At 45.3% G+C, this 15,440-nt stretch overlaps 1 protein-coding gene and 1 long non-coding RNA gene across 2 annotated transcripts in view; one reads left to right on the top strand and one right to left on the bottom strand.

Annotated features, from left to right (window-relative positions):
* The window catches only part of PICK1 (protein interacting with PRKCA 1), a 201,593-nt gene extending 197,012 nt beyond the window's left edge, over positions 1 to 4,581 (bottom strand). The window contains exon 1 of the mRNA XM_075832285.1: positions 4,453 to 4,581. The gene's annotated coding sequence lies outside the window, so the exon portion shown is untranslated. The remainder of the gene's footprint in view (positions 1 to 4,452) is intronic.
* A 315-nt stretch (positions 4,582 to 4,896) lies between these two features.
* On the top strand, positions 4,897 to 14,717 carry LOC142657237 (uncharacterized). The gene is made up of 3 exons (XR_012849850.1): positions 4,897 to 5,006; positions 10,012 to 10,069; positions 14,133 to 14,717. It is a non-coding gene; the product is annotated as an uncharacterized LOC142657237 (long non-coding RNA).
* Positions 14,718 to 15,440: the final 723 nt, after the last annotated feature.

Consider the following 15,440-nt stretch of genomic DNA (forward strand, 5'->3'; position numbering starts at 1 on the left):
GGTTTAAACTGGCGCAAACGATACTGAAGGTAGCTGAGAGCAGGGAGATATAACGGCTCCCTGCTCGATTTATTCCGATGCAGCGCTGAGAAAAGGCGTATGCATCGGAATAAAGCCCATTAGAGGCTGACGTGAAAAGGCATATTGGCGATCATTAACGTGTTATAGGGAACCTGCCACCAGCATTTCACCTATTGAACTCTAACCACCCATCGCTGGCCGCTGCTGTCAAAAGTTCATTGCCGTCACCCCCTCTCCAAAACTCCTTCTCCGACCGTAAATAACGATCGGCAAACATTTTAAACCTTTAATGTTAATAATACGGTAGACACGTTATTTCCTCTTCTTATGCCTGCCCACCGCCAAAAACTGGCCAGCCATGAATGCCGAAATCTCATTTAATCACGCATGTGCCCGTCATGTATGGTCCGACACCCCTACCTGCTTTGTCCAGGCCTCAAGTCTAGTTACAGCGCATGTGCCACTATGGTGTCCTGTAGTACGCACGCACCAGAACAGGACATCTATGCGCAAGCGTGTGTGTGATGGGAGGAGGCGAGGAGCTGTCAATCAAAATTAAGGAGGAGGGGTAAACTCGGAAAGGCTTGAGGAACGAAGATAGGACTTTTCTGCTCTTTAGCATACGGATCGGGAACAATAAGGGTATGTTCACACGCAGAGTCAAAAACGTCTCAAAATACGGAGAGAAAACAGCTCCTGATTTTCAGACGTTTTTTGTGCCACACGCGATTTTCGCTGCGTTTTTTACGGCCGTTTTTGGAGCTTTTTTCAATAGAGTCTATGGAAAACGGCTCCAAAAACGTCCCAAGAAGTGTCCTGCGCTTCTTTTTCGCGGCCATTTTGTTACACGTAAAAAAACGCTGTGAAAAACGCTCCGTCGGAACGTTCTACTTCCGATTCTACTTCTACGTTCTACTTCCGATTTTTCAGCCATTTTTCGGGCGTTTACGACCCGAAAAATGTCCGAAAATAGGCCGTGTGAACATACCCTAAAAAGGTACAGAAGATAACTATAGGTTACATAAAAATGGTTTTTTTTTCACCCACTTCCACCAGGTATTGCTGGTTTAATAGGTGAAATGCTGGTGACAGGTTCCCTTTAATAAACTTTGCTTTATTGTACAAACGTAATAAACAATTATATATGTCTACAGTTGTTACACACACTTATTTAAAAAAAATGGGGTCGGAGCAGGCAAAGTTAGGCGGGATTCACACGACAGGGTCCCGCCCGAGCCCGAGTGTCGGCCGGTAAAATCGCCCATTTTGCCCGGCCGGTTTGCATAAAGTTTTGCATCCGTTCCGGGCCGGGAAGATCTGGACAGTGACATCAGCGGCAACTCCTGAAGGGGAATCCCCATGTGTTCGGGGATTCCGCTTCAGGAGTTTCCCCTGATGTCACTGCCCAGATATGGACAGAGACATCAAGCGCTCTGTCCGAAAACACGGGGATTCCGCTCCTTCAAGGAGCTAAAGTGGGGCTAGCACATAGCAGAGCGGGGAGATACCTCCCTGCTCTGCTATAGTGGCGTCGCTACAGTAGTAGCAGCCGCAGCAGCAGCAGCTGCTAGCGGCGCCATGGAAGGTGTCGCCGGGCCAGGGCGCTTTTAAAACAAGCAGGGGAAGGGAGCCAGCGCAGTGCTCCCTTCCACCTGCGGTACACCCCGGCCCCGCCACACAGTGTACAGCGTACAACCATTCGTCCGAATGGCATCAACAACTCCTCCTCCTCACATGCACTCTGCGCTGTGAGGAGGAGGAGATAGAGCGCAAGCGACGGAAAACGCGGCCATCACTCGGGACACATTCCGGTGATGGCCGTGTATTACCCGGCCCCATAGACTTCTATGGGAGCCGGGCGGCCAGGTACCCGGCCGAAAATAGAGCATGCCCTATTTTTTGACGGCCGGTTTTCCCGGCCGTCAAAAAATCGGTTGTGTAAATAGCCCCATTAGGGGTCTATTATTCCTAATGCAGCCGGGTGCCGGGCGATTTATGAACGGCCGGCACCCGGCCGGGAAACCCTGTCGTGTGAATGAGGCCTTAAGGCCTCATTCACACGACAGGGTCCGAGTATCGGCCGATAAAAACTGCCGTTTTGGGCCGTTTTTCCAGGCCGGTTTGCATCCGTTCCGATTCCGTTCCAGGCCGTGTTGCCGTTTTTAACTGCCGATTTTGACCCGTGTTGCATCCGTTTTTTTCCCTGTCCATTTTAAAATCGGATGAATTTCATTTAAATTTGTTGCCACACACAGCCCTCTGTAGATAATGCCACAGCCCCCCTGGTAGGTAATGCCACCCAGCCCCCTGTAGGTAATGCCACCCAGCCCCCTGCAGGTAATGCCACCCAGCCCCCGGCAGGTAATGCCACCCAGCCCTCTGCCGGTAATGCCACCCAGCCCCCGGCAGGTAATGCCACCCAGCACCATGTATGTAATGCCACCAAGTCCCCTGTAGGTAATGCCACACAGCCACCTGTAGGTTGCACCCATCCCCCCCTTCCAGGAGAAGTCACTGACTTCAATGTCCATATATGGACAGTGTAGTCACTCACTTCTCCTGTAGCGGCATCCCCGGCCATAGAGTCGGGGATTCCGCTTCAGAAGTGAGTGACGTCGCTGTGTCCATATATGGACAGTGTAGTCACTCACTTCTCCTGTAGTAGAATCCCCGGCCACAGGTCTGGAATTCCGCTTCAGAAGTGAGTGACGTCACTGTGTCCATATATGGACAGTGTAGTCACTCACTTCTACTGTAGCGGAATCCCCGGCCGCAGGGTCGGTGATTCCGCTTCAGAAGTGAGTGACGTCGCTGTGTCCATATATGGACAGTGTAGTCACTCACTTCTCCTGTAGCGGAATCCCCGGCCACGGGGTCGGGGATTCCGCTTCAGAAGTGAGTGACGTCGCTGTGTCCATATATTGACAGTGTGGTCACTCACTTCTCCTGTAGCGGAATCCCCAATCCCCGGCCGGGAATTGTGGATTCCGACTCCTAAAGGGAGCAAAAAAAGACCCTCCTCCTCCTCACATGCATTCTGCACTGTGAGGAGGAGGAGAGAGCGCGAGCGACGGAATACATGGCCATCACTCGGGACACATTCCGGTGATGGCCGTGTATTACCTGGCCCCATAGACTTCTATGGGAGCCGGGCGGCCGGGTAAACGGCAGAAAATAGGGCATGTCCCATTTTTTGACGGCCAGGTTTCCCGGGCCGTCAAAAAATCGGTCGTGTGAATAGCCCCATTAGGGGTCTATTGTTCCTAATGCAGACGTGTGACAGCCGATTTATGAACGGCCGTCACCCGGCCGGGAAACCCTGTCGTGTGAATAAGGGCTAAGAGTTTGTCCTAAAAAACTCTTTAGCAAAGATACATATCTTTTTATTATACACTTGTGCCGTGAATCATCACGCACACACACTTCGCTAATAAGGCAAATAGAAAGCGTTAGGGTATGTTCACACAACCTATTTTCAGACATAATTCAGGTGTTTTACGCCTCGAATTACGCCTGAAAAACCAGCTCCATTACGCCTACAAACATCTGCCCATTGCTTGCAATGGGTTTTACGATGTTCTGTTCAGACGAAGTGAAATTTTGATTTTGTTAAAACGGACGCTGAACACACTCGTGTGAATGAGCCCTAAGTGTTAGGCTAAGTTCACACTAGTGTTAATATACGTTTACGTCTCTTCCGTCAGAGGAAGAGAGGATCTAAGGATTAAACGGAAAGCAACGGTTTCGTTAGAATTACCATTGATTTCAATGGCAATTCTTTATTTCAGTTACTTTTCGTTTGTCTCCGTTCGCCAGGTTTCAGCATTTTTTGGCGGAAGTAAAAGTGCAGTCTGCCGAACTTTTGTTTCCGTGAAAAAAAAAACTAAAACCTAGCGAACAGAGACCAACGGAAAGCAACTGAAACAAAAGAATTACCATTAAAATCAATGGTAATTCTAACGGAACTGTTGCTTTCCGTTTAATCTTTCGATCCTCTCTTCCTCTGACGGAGGAGACGTAAACGTATACTAACACTAGTGTGAACTTACCCTTATTTGCATAAAATCGGAAAACCTACTGTTCAATAGTATAATGTTAGAAATTATTCTAAAATTCAGAAGAGCTCAATACAAAAGAGTAACATTTCCCAGAGAGTAGTCTTCCTCGTACAGTACTGCACACAAGGAGGCAGCTCTGGGAGCGTTCCCGTGCAGTCACACGCAGCATTGCGATTTCCCTAGCTCATCCCTGCGTTAAAAAATATAAAACAGACGCCCGGTTATCAACGTCGTAATATAAATACAGCACAATGGTGACCGGGAAGGACGAATGGCAGCGTCCTGTAACGTATCGGGACACATAGGTTACGGATTTTTTTTGTTGTTATATAATAATCACTATCACAGAGAATCGGCACCTGCCGGAACTTACCTTACGACCACGCATGCGCCAAGGGATCTGACGTTGAAGAAGCACTGGTGACGTGTATGATTCGTCTGCGGGTCTTTCGGTCCGACTATGTGACGATATCAGGAAGCAGAGCCATATTCTACGCATGCGCCCTAATCATACAGCAGAAGTACTGCGCATGTGTAAGCTTAGAAACTGCTTCCGGTATAACAATGCCAGTTGTTTTGCGTTGTTTTGCGTTGTTTTATCACTTAGGTCGTACGTGGAAATGTCTGTAGGTTTGTGTGGTGTCAGCAGTGGCGTAGCTATAGGGGTCGCAGTTGCGACCGGGCCACTAAGCCTGAGGGGCCCACGGGCCCCTCTCGCCACACTTAGAGTGTCCGTATCATTCATTATCGCTTAGCTAAACTTTACACAGCGCAGGTGCAGCAGCGTATGTAATCCCCCCTCCCTTCTTGTGCTCTGAGGCACTGGATTGGAGTAGACAGGGGAGGAGGAGTCTAGATACACACACTGCTGCACGCTGTGTAAGGAGAAGCTCATGTCTCATCGCAGCTCCTTTCCCCCACATCCATGTGAGTTCTGGACAGGCGTTACTCATACAGTTACATGGTCTTTCTTTAGTGGTATTTCCCTATACTGTGTCTGCTTTGCTGTCTCTCTCTGTTCTTTCTATCCTGCAAATAGAGGACAGAACGGGAGGATTCAGCAGTGAGAGCAGCGCAGACAGGACACTGATAACAGAGGATACTGGGGGTCATAATTCATTACAGGACAGCTCCAGCCTCCAGTTATGGGGAAGACACTGATAAGGGGGCTAGAGGTTACTGTGGGTCATGAATGATTGCACATTACTGGAGGTCTGGAGCTGTGCTGTAATGTGAAGCACACAGCTCTGCTATGCCAGTGTCCATTAGGAAACTAAAGATAATAAAGAGGCTGCTCCTACAGGTTTATTAGATAATATCTAGTAAGGGGCATTTTCTTAAAGTTTTTTTTTGCTAGAATCATAAATTACCACCTATCCTTAGGATAAGTGATCATTTTGTTATCGCTGGGACCCCCACCAATTATGAGAACTGGGGTCCCGGACCCCCCATTCCTCCTCACTGTAAGCAGGACATTGAATGGTGCAGCGGTCGTGCATGCACTCTACTTCTCCATTCAAAGTCTATGGGAATGACAAACAGCCGAGTACAGCGATCGCCTGTTTACGTCATTGTCATAGACCGTGAATGGTGCGGTGGGCGTATGCTCAACAGCCGCTCCATTCAAGCTCCTCTTTACTGCAGGGGTGCAGTGAGGAGGATCTGAGGGTTTGGGACCCCAGGTCTCTTGATCACCTCCAGCAATAAGAAAATGATCAAATATACTGTGAATAGGTGATAATTTATGATTCTGGGTTTTTTTAAAAAAAATATGTTGCAATTAATAAAATTATTAACTGCCCAGGTGGAATTTATCCTGTGTAGGAGGACATAGGGGGCAGCAATCCCTTTGTGGGGGCAAAAAAGTTGGTATTATTACTGTATAAGACACAAAGGCGGGTATTACTGTGGGGCACAAAAAAGGCATTATGATTTTGTGGTGGGGGCACTAGTACTTTGTAGGGAACAAAAGGGGGCTCTAGTACAGTTTGGGGCACAAATGGGGCCACTATTAAGGTGGAGGGGGCACTAAGAGGGCTATTGGGGCTAGCAGCATAATTTGTAGTTTGTGTGAAGAGACAAGTTGTGGCTGGAAGAAGTCATGCCGGTCTGGCCTGGATAGAGTAGATACAACTGTAGTGTATTCATTTTTCACTGTGTAGAGCTGGTATATGACCATTATTTGGTGACTTCATTATTTAGGTATACTATCATACATAGAACTGCGCCGCTTTAAGCCTGCCGTGTTATAAAAGTTGTTTTATTCGTCTCTGATGTATATATTATTGTTTTGAGGGGTTACTTTAGAGACCCAGTAATGCAGCTGAAAGTTAGAGAGAAGATGCGTAGGGGGGCCCAAACTGAAATTTTGCACCTGGGCCCATGAGCCTTTAGCTACGCCCCTGGGTGTCAGGCAAATATATATTATCAAATGTTCTGGATGGCGGGTAGTTTTATTTAGTTAACTCTTCTTTCACGTGCATTATTGGGGACCTGAGCGATTATCTAGAGCAGAGAGCTGCTCGTTCCGCCACAAAGGCTATTAACCAACAGCTACACACTGCCCTGTAGATAGTGCCACACACTGCCCCCTGTAGGTAGGTTCAGACCCTTTCACTTTTTTTCACATTTTGTTATGTTGAGGCCTTGTGCTAAAATAAAATAAAAAATGCATGTTTTTTCCGATCATTCTGCACTCAATACCCCATAATGACAAAGTAAAAACAGAATTTAAAAATTAAAAACTCAAATTTCGCATGGACATAAGTATTCAGACCAGAGGCGTTGCTAGGGTCTTAAAAGATTAGGGGCACAAGCCCTGAGACATATTTACCCCCCTCCCCCGAAAAATATATATGTTTTACATACATATCAGAGATAGCATATCTATAAGTCTAAGGGCCGGTTCACATCAGCGTTCGCTTTCCGTTCAGGGGTTCCGTCGGAGGTTTCCGTCGTGGAACCCCGCAATGGAAAGTGAAACGGAAACCACAGCTTCCGTTTGCATCGCCATGGATATCAATGGTGACTGAAACATTGCTAATGGTTTCCGTATGTCACCGTTCCGGCAGGTTTCTGTTTTTTTCGACGGAATCAATAGCGCAGTCGAAAAAACGGAAACCTGCCGGAACGGTGACGTACAGAAACCATTAGCAATGTTTCCGCCACCATTGATATCCATGGCGATGCAAACGGAAGCTGTGGTTTCCATTTGACTTTCCGTTGTGCGGTTCCACGACGGAAACCTCAGACGGAACCCCTGAACGGAAAGCGAACGCTGATGTGAACCGGCCCTAAGGCTCCTATTGCTACACCGCTGGATAGAATTGGATGCATTGTCTCAGCATACAGTATCATACATGATAGGCTTAGATACATGACCCCAGAAAACTATCATACATGATAGGCTTAGATACATGGCCCCAGAAGACAGTATCACACATGACAGACTTAGGCTGGGTTCACACGACCTATTTTCAGACGTAAACGAGGCGTATTATGCCTCGTTTTACGTCTGAAAATAGGGCTACAATACGTCGGCAAACATCTGCCCATTCATTTGAATGGGTTTGCCGACGTATTGTGCAGACGACCTGTAATTTACGCGTTGTCGTTTGACAGCTGTCAAACGACGACGCGTAAATTGACTGCCTCGGCAAAGAAGTGCAGGACACTTCTTTGCAACGTAATTGAACTCAATGAAGAGCAGCTCAAGATATACGAGCGTCACAGACGCCTCGTATATTACGAGGAGGAGCATTTACGGCTGAAACGACGCAGCTGTTTTCTTCTGAAAACAGGCTGTCATTTCAGCCGTAAAAGCCAGCTAGCGTGTGAACATACCCTAAGGGCTCATTCAGACAAGTGTCAAATATCGTCCGTGGGCTGTGCGTTGAAATAACGCACAGCACACGGACCCGTTGATTTCAATGGGGCTATTCACACATGCGTGAGTTCTCATGCAGCGAGTGTTCGTTACGTGAAACTCACTGCATGTCCTATATTGGTGTATTTTCATGCACCTAGTCAGTTGCCCATTGAAGTCAATGGGTGCGCGAAAATCACAGACAGTACACGGACGACATCCGTGTGCTGTCCGTGTTTCACGCATCAATTACATTGAAAAAAAAAGTGCTTGCAAGTGCATGAAAAACACATGGCACACGCAAAGCGCACTGGTGCAAAACGCAACGCACACGACCAGATTTAGGTGCGTTTTTTATGCGTGTAAATCTGTCATACTCGTGTGAATGTAGCCTTAGATACAAAGCCCCAGTAGTAAGTATCCTTGTACTAAGGACTTATTCAGACGAACGGGATATACATCCGTGCAACGCGCGTGATTTTCACACGCGTCGCACGGACCTATATTAGTCCATGGGGCCGTGTAGACAGGTGCGTGATTTTTACGCTGCGTGAGTCCGTAGCGCAAAAGTCACGACATGTCCGTTCTTTGGGCGTATTTCACGCATCACGCACCCATTGAAGTCAATGGGTGCGTGAAAATCACGCGCACCACACGGAAGCTCTTCCGTGGGACTAGGGTGATTTGCGCAACAGCTGTGAAAAGGATGAATGAAAACAGAAAAGCACCACGTGCTTTTCTGTTTACAAACATCCAAACGGAGTGACATCATGATGGCGGTGGCGCGAAAAGCAAGCAGCCGCGCATCATACGGGGCTGTCACACAGAGCTGTCTAGTGCCTTTTGCGCTCGCAAAACGCCGCGTTTTTTGCGCGTGCAAAACGCACACACTCGTGTGAATCCGGCCTAACCCTCAGGGGCAAATTTGTCATTTCTGGACCCCAAGCAAAGTTATGTCTCGGGGCTCTAATCAAAGACACCTGTAGAGCGTTCCCCACACAATGCCCCCTGTATATATTGTCACAATCCCCCTGTATGGTTCCACACACAGTCCCCCTGTCATACATTCCCCTTGTAGACAATGCTATGCAGTCCCCTGTAGGTACCCCCACATACCCTCCTTGTCTCAGCAGACAATATCATACATGATAGGCTTAGGGTATGTTCACACGCAGTGAGCAGAAACGTCTGAAAATGCTTCCGTGAATACAACGGCCTCCGGTCTGCCATTCATGGAAGCCTATGTCAGTGTGACAGTTTATAACACGTTACACTACCTAGGTAGTGTAATGTATTATAGCAGCCATCAGTGCTGCCAGTCTTCAAGTAAAACAAGTTAAAAAAAATGCTTTTTTTCCTATAATGAGTCTTTTATTATAGGAAAAAAAAATACAACGTTAAAAAAGTACACATATTTGGTATCACCGCGTTCGTAACGACCCCAACTATAAAACTATAATACTTATTTTCCCGCACTAAACACAAAAAATAATTAAAAAACAATGCTAGCATCACTATTTTTTTGGTCATCACCCCTCCCAAAATATAGAATAAAAAGTGATCAAAAATTTGCATATTACACAGCTTTTTTGACTGAAAAATAAAAAATTATGGCTCTCAGAATATGGTGACACAAAAAATAAATAATTTTATAGAAAAGTGGTTTTATTGTGCAAACGCCACAAAACATAAAAAAAAACCGATATACATCTGGTATCACCGTAATCGTACCGACCCGCAGAATAAAATAAAATTGTCATTTATACCACACATTGATTACTGTAAAAAAAAAGAAAAAGGCCAAAAAACATTGTCAAAATTTATGTTTTTTTTGTCACTTTGCTTGCCAAAAAATAGAATAAAAAGCGATCAAAAAAATCACATGTACCCTAAAATGGTACCAATGAAAACGACAGATTTTAACGTAACAAACGTTAGAACGTTAGACGTTAGAACCTCGAGGTTTAAATAGGGAATACGAAGTCAGTAGCTTCCTATAGTATCTAATGTACCGTTGATCCGAATATGATATCCATAATAACGAATGCCTTTTTTACTCCATAACAGACACGCTGATTTGTCATATGGTATACCACACACCTTCATCCGGTCCTTCCAGACTACGGTATCCTTGAAAATACTGAGTTTAGGATTAAGTATTCTAGACAACTGTGTAATACGTAGTGGTAATAAATTTTTTCAGCAATATATTGATTATATAGATTTGTAATATCGTACACTATACCCCAGCTGCATCTACACTAATACATCCAGCACCACTACCCATATACAGACTAGTTATATCCGCCTTCACGTTACTCTATCTGCCCCTCTATGTCCATGTTAACTGGCGTTATTAACCAGAGAGCCAGATCTATGAGAGCGCATTGCCTATAGCTAGACACGCCCCCAACAACGGCGTTATACGTTGTGATAGTAACATACAGTAAACATGGTCAGCTATCAGTAACATATCCTTAATATCAGACGCAGTAATGGTGCACATTCAAGATCAAGAGACACACATCTTGTAATACCGCTCAAACATATGTTATCACTGCTAGATCCGATAGCCTTAACTACATCTGAGCGGCGATGCAGATCTAACATGGGAGCGAGATGCATGGGAACACACTGAGTTCGACCAGGCACGCCCCTGACAACGGCGTCACACGACACACCCCTGTTTGTCATGGTAATTCCCTCTGAGTAGCGTGCAGCCAATCATGCACTCAGAAACGCCCACTAAGTTACGAGCGGCCAATCACGTTCATGGGGAACCTCCCATGACCCGCCCCAGGCACAGGACATTTAAACTGCAAGAGTAATTACTGCAGTTAGCGCCAAAAACGAGCGGTAAGCCGTGATATGAACAGCAGCGCTCATCAGCAGGATACATCCACGCCAACAGGGTTCTAGGTAAGGTTATTATAATCCCTTCACCCTTTACAGCCTCTCTCCTGACACCACTAAGCATCAGATACAACGTGCACACTGATAAGGGTAACTAGTGTTTATGTTAAAGGGGTTGTCCGAGATATATTTTTATTTTAAATTTAAACACACAATGCACACATTAAGTATTCCATAATATACTTACCTGTGCAATCTTGCTTCTGTTCTCCGTTCTGGCAGCTCTTTTCTGCCGATCACATGTCTTCTGACGTCACGTTTTCTTCCTCCTCCACTGTCGTGTCGTATCCCGATCACATGGTCTCGCCCCAGCGAGACCTCGGATGGGACACGACACGTCACTGGAGACGTGACGTTTCTGCGGGTGCCCGCCCGCCCAGCCTATGCATCTTTTCACTGTGAGCGCGCCTATGCGTGTTCACAGTGAAAAAAGTGAAGAGGGCATCTGTACTTTTAGTTCTTCCCCTATCAAAGCCTACACATAGTAGGCTTTGATAGGGAATTATACAACACGATGCAGCACACAGGTTGCATGCAGCCCTTGAGGCTGTTATCTGCGGCCCGCGGGACACCGTTGCGCCGTAGTACACTGTTTAACAACTGGTTCCCGACCGCTGACTGTATTTTTACGGCCAGCGGTCAGGGACGGATCCTTAAAACCCGAGCCATAGACATTCTACGTGACCGCTGCAGCCAATCACAGGTCAATCACAGGCAGCAGCGGTCACATGGACTGCCGCGTCATCCAGGGATGTCGGGCTGGATGTGAAGAGAGGGACGCGTCACCAAGACAACGGCCGGGTAAGTATGAATTTCTTTAACTTTTATTACAGAAAGGGCTGTCCCTTCTCTCTATCCTGCACTGATAGAGAGAAGGGGCTGCCGATTAGTGCAGTGCTATTTTGCCGCCAAAAACGTGCCCGTAAATACGGGTGGAATACGGGTGACACCGGACCCATATTTACGGGCACGGGTTCGTAAATACTGGTGCAAAACGGGTCGAATACGTGTGACACCAGACCCGTATTTACGCCAGTATTTACGGGTGGGAAAAAATACGGTCGTGTGCATGAGGCCTAAAAGAAAGAAAAAAAATATATAAAGTTCCCCAAAGGTCTTTTCTGACCTTTGGGGGACAGACCATAGTAATAAAAAAAATAGTAAAGTAAAGTGCAAAAAAAAATTAAATAATAAACACATATAAAATACCCACCCCAAAAAAATACCGTTCCCCCCGCCAATCATTGTTGTAACGCTAGCGCTGACCCTAGTACCCTAATATAGACATGTAATATATAAAAATTTACGGTAGACAATGACGATCACAAATAAAAGGTATATTTTAGGGTAAAACTATGTTATTACCAAAAAAAAATAGCTGAAACGTAAAAAAGCTTATTTTTTTACTATTATTTTCAAACTTTATGAAAGAAAATTCTAAAATGGCAAAAAAGGTGTGTATAAAAACGATAAAAAATGAAACCTGCATTGTCTACGGAAAAAACATCGCAAAAATCACGTCGTTAGCCCAACAAATAAAAAAGTTATAGCCATTTAACGAACACGTGCTAAAAATGGCTAAACGGTGTCTGGTCCTGAAGGCGCAAAATAGCCCGGTCCTGAACTGGATAAGATCTTCTGGGTTCCTGTATCTAAGCCTACATTGTTAGGGTATGTTCACACGAGGGCGTCCATAACGGCTGAAATTACGGGGATGTTTCCGCCTGTTTTTTTTTAAGCGGAAACAGCGTAGCAAAACTTGTAAAAAACGGCCCGAAAATGCGTACCATTGATTTCAATGGGAGGCGTCGGCGTCTTTTTCCCGCGAGCAGTAAAACTGCCTCGTGGGAAAAAGAAGCGACATGCCCTATCTTCGGGCGTTTACGCCTCTGACCTCCCATTGACTTCAATGGGAGGCAGAGAAAGCGTATTTCCGTTGTTTTATGCCCGCGGCGCTCAATTGCCGTGGGCGGAAAACGACGCGAAAAACGCAGCAAAAAAAGCCGCAAAAACAACGCCAAAAAGGCTACGATAAACATCGCAAATAAAGCCGCGAAAAAAGAGGCAAAGAACGCCACGAAAAATGACAGGTAAAAAACGCCACGAAAGACGCAACGAAAAACGCAGAAAAAAACCTGCAAACAACGACGCAAAAAAAGACGCGAAAAACGACGCAAAAAAGGCTACGATAAAAGCCACGGAAAACGTTGCAAAAAACATCGCGGAAAAAGACGCGAAAAAAGCCGCAAACAAAGAGGCAAAGAACGCAGCGAAAAACAACTGGGAAAACGCCACGAAAGAGGCAACGAAAAACGCAGCAAAAATAGCCGCAAACAACGATGCAAAAAAAGAAACGATAAACGATGCGAAAAAGGCTATGATAAAAGCAACGGAAAACACAGCAAGAAAAGACGCAAACAAACAGGCAAAAAACGCCAAGATAAACTAAGCGAAAAACGGCCCGAACAAAGCGGCAAACAAAACCGCAAACAGCGCACAAAAAACTCCGGGAAAAATGACGCAAAAATCAACGTGCAGGGAGAGGTAAATCTGCCGCAAACTTCAAGACGGAATTTTGAGGCAGATATTCCTCCGGCAAAAAAACTCAGTGTGAACATGGCCTTAGTGGAGAGAGACATGAGATAGAAGAGGGTGGGCGAGGGTGAGGGAGACACGAAGAGGTTTATAGACCTGAAAAGAGAAAGAAAACATAAATGTGAAAAACATAATGGGAGGGGGAACATTTGCTCACCATCCTTCAAGAATGTCAGCAAGGAGACAAGTCCAGTGAAGGAGGTCAGCGGGGAGGAGCAAGGACAGCTCACGTGAACTCTTGGAAGGTACGTGCACGCTCATTGCAGCCTGCAATGAGCGTGCACGGGAAAAAAGTTTCATAACAAGGAAAGATCAACAAACCAGACCTGAACTGCATGTAAACAAACCGTGCTAAATTCAAAGAAGAAATGTGCTAAGTAGAATTTTTTTTTAAAATAATGCTTTATTTAGGTTGTCTGTATAAGGGGTAATGTATGACACAGTTTTTGAAAAAATTTTGGTATCTGGGACAGCCCCTTTAAGTACACATATGCAACATCTGACTGAGTAGCACGGATGGGACAGTCTCCTCGAGCCACATAGGCTCTCCATGTTATGAGGATACTGTCAGTACATTAACAGCACAACTACTTTACATTATGTGGTGCGTTATGTTTATACTGTTTATATTATTTCCCACGCTACGATATTTAAGTAATTTTTCTGAATATGGGAACCAGATTGAGGGAGCGTCTACAGGATCACTGGATTGCACTATACACGTGTCACTGTGTACTCCACAATACTGTTTCCAGTCACAGAATGTGTTGACTTTGTTTGGATTACTGCTGTTACACTACAAGTATACCCAGATGTATTTCTTTATACGATTTACGCTTGTACTATACCTCTAGCCTTGGATACGGTGCCACGGATGTGATGTCTTCCGTTTGGCATATACATGCACATGCTTTTGATTGTTTATATCTTTTCTGCATCAAATGTAATGCCCAGTATACATAGATATTGATGAAGTATGAACCATGTATGTGTTTTGCATATAAATTCTGTTCTTGTCTTAATTTGAATTTTATTTTATTTTAACTCTTATTTATTATTTTCTCTTTTCGATAAAGTGCTATTTTTTCATTTTGTGTTATGAGAGATGATATACATATTGTGCCAAAATGATGCCTAGATATTTACGTGTAAAATTTTGTACACATCTAGTGCCTGACGAAGGTCTTCTTGGACCGAAACGTTGCACGCACTCCGCCTATGGCATTTGAATGCAATACAAATAAAACGAAATAATTTTTGAATCATATTTGTCTGTGTGCCGAATACTTCTCTACATACGATTGGGTTGGGACCCTATTCGTGCACCTCCTATAGGTCTAGTGCACTCTGAACCAATACCAACCTCTGAGGTATGCCTGGAACGAGTCCCAGCGTAATGTATGTGTTAGTGACGAATCATTGATTTGTAGAAATTGATCAATCTGATCTGGTATGTGATCCGACGAATCAATTAGTTTTAACCAGAAGGGATGGAACTTCCAGTTGGTCAGTATACATCTGTCTGGAAATGTTAAATGGAGTAATATTGGGCTATGGTCAGATGTACCCCTAATATCATGTGTAATCTGAGAGACGTAAATAGATACATTAGGGGAACCAAAACAATAATCTATCCTAGATAGTGTGTGTCGTCCTGTCGAATGACAAGTGTACTCCACCTCTCCCTGGTGGTGAGTTCTCCAGAGGTCGATCCACCCCACACTATCCATCAGCCGACATAAAGGAGTAGGATTAGGGGTGGGCGGGGATGGGGAAGCTCCAAATCTATCTGGAGATAATTGCATAACCTGGTTGAAATCACCCATACATAGTATAAAGGAGGTCGGGAATTGATGTGCAAAGGTTATAGCCGCTTGAATTACGTACAGATTCGCCTGCGGTGGGTTGTAAAGACATATAAGCACATAAGGTTTGGTATCTATCTCCGCATATACAAAAACAAATCTTCCCTCAGGGTCTCTACGGGT

This window comes from Rhinoderma darwinii, chromosome 7 (assembly GCF_050947455.1).
Source record: "Rhinoderma darwinii isolate aRhiDar2 chromosome 7, aRhiDar2.hap1, whole genome shotgun sequence".
Taxonomy (NCBI): domain Eukaryota; kingdom Metazoa; phylum Chordata; class Amphibia; order Anura; family Rhinodermatidae; genus Rhinoderma; species Rhinoderma darwinii.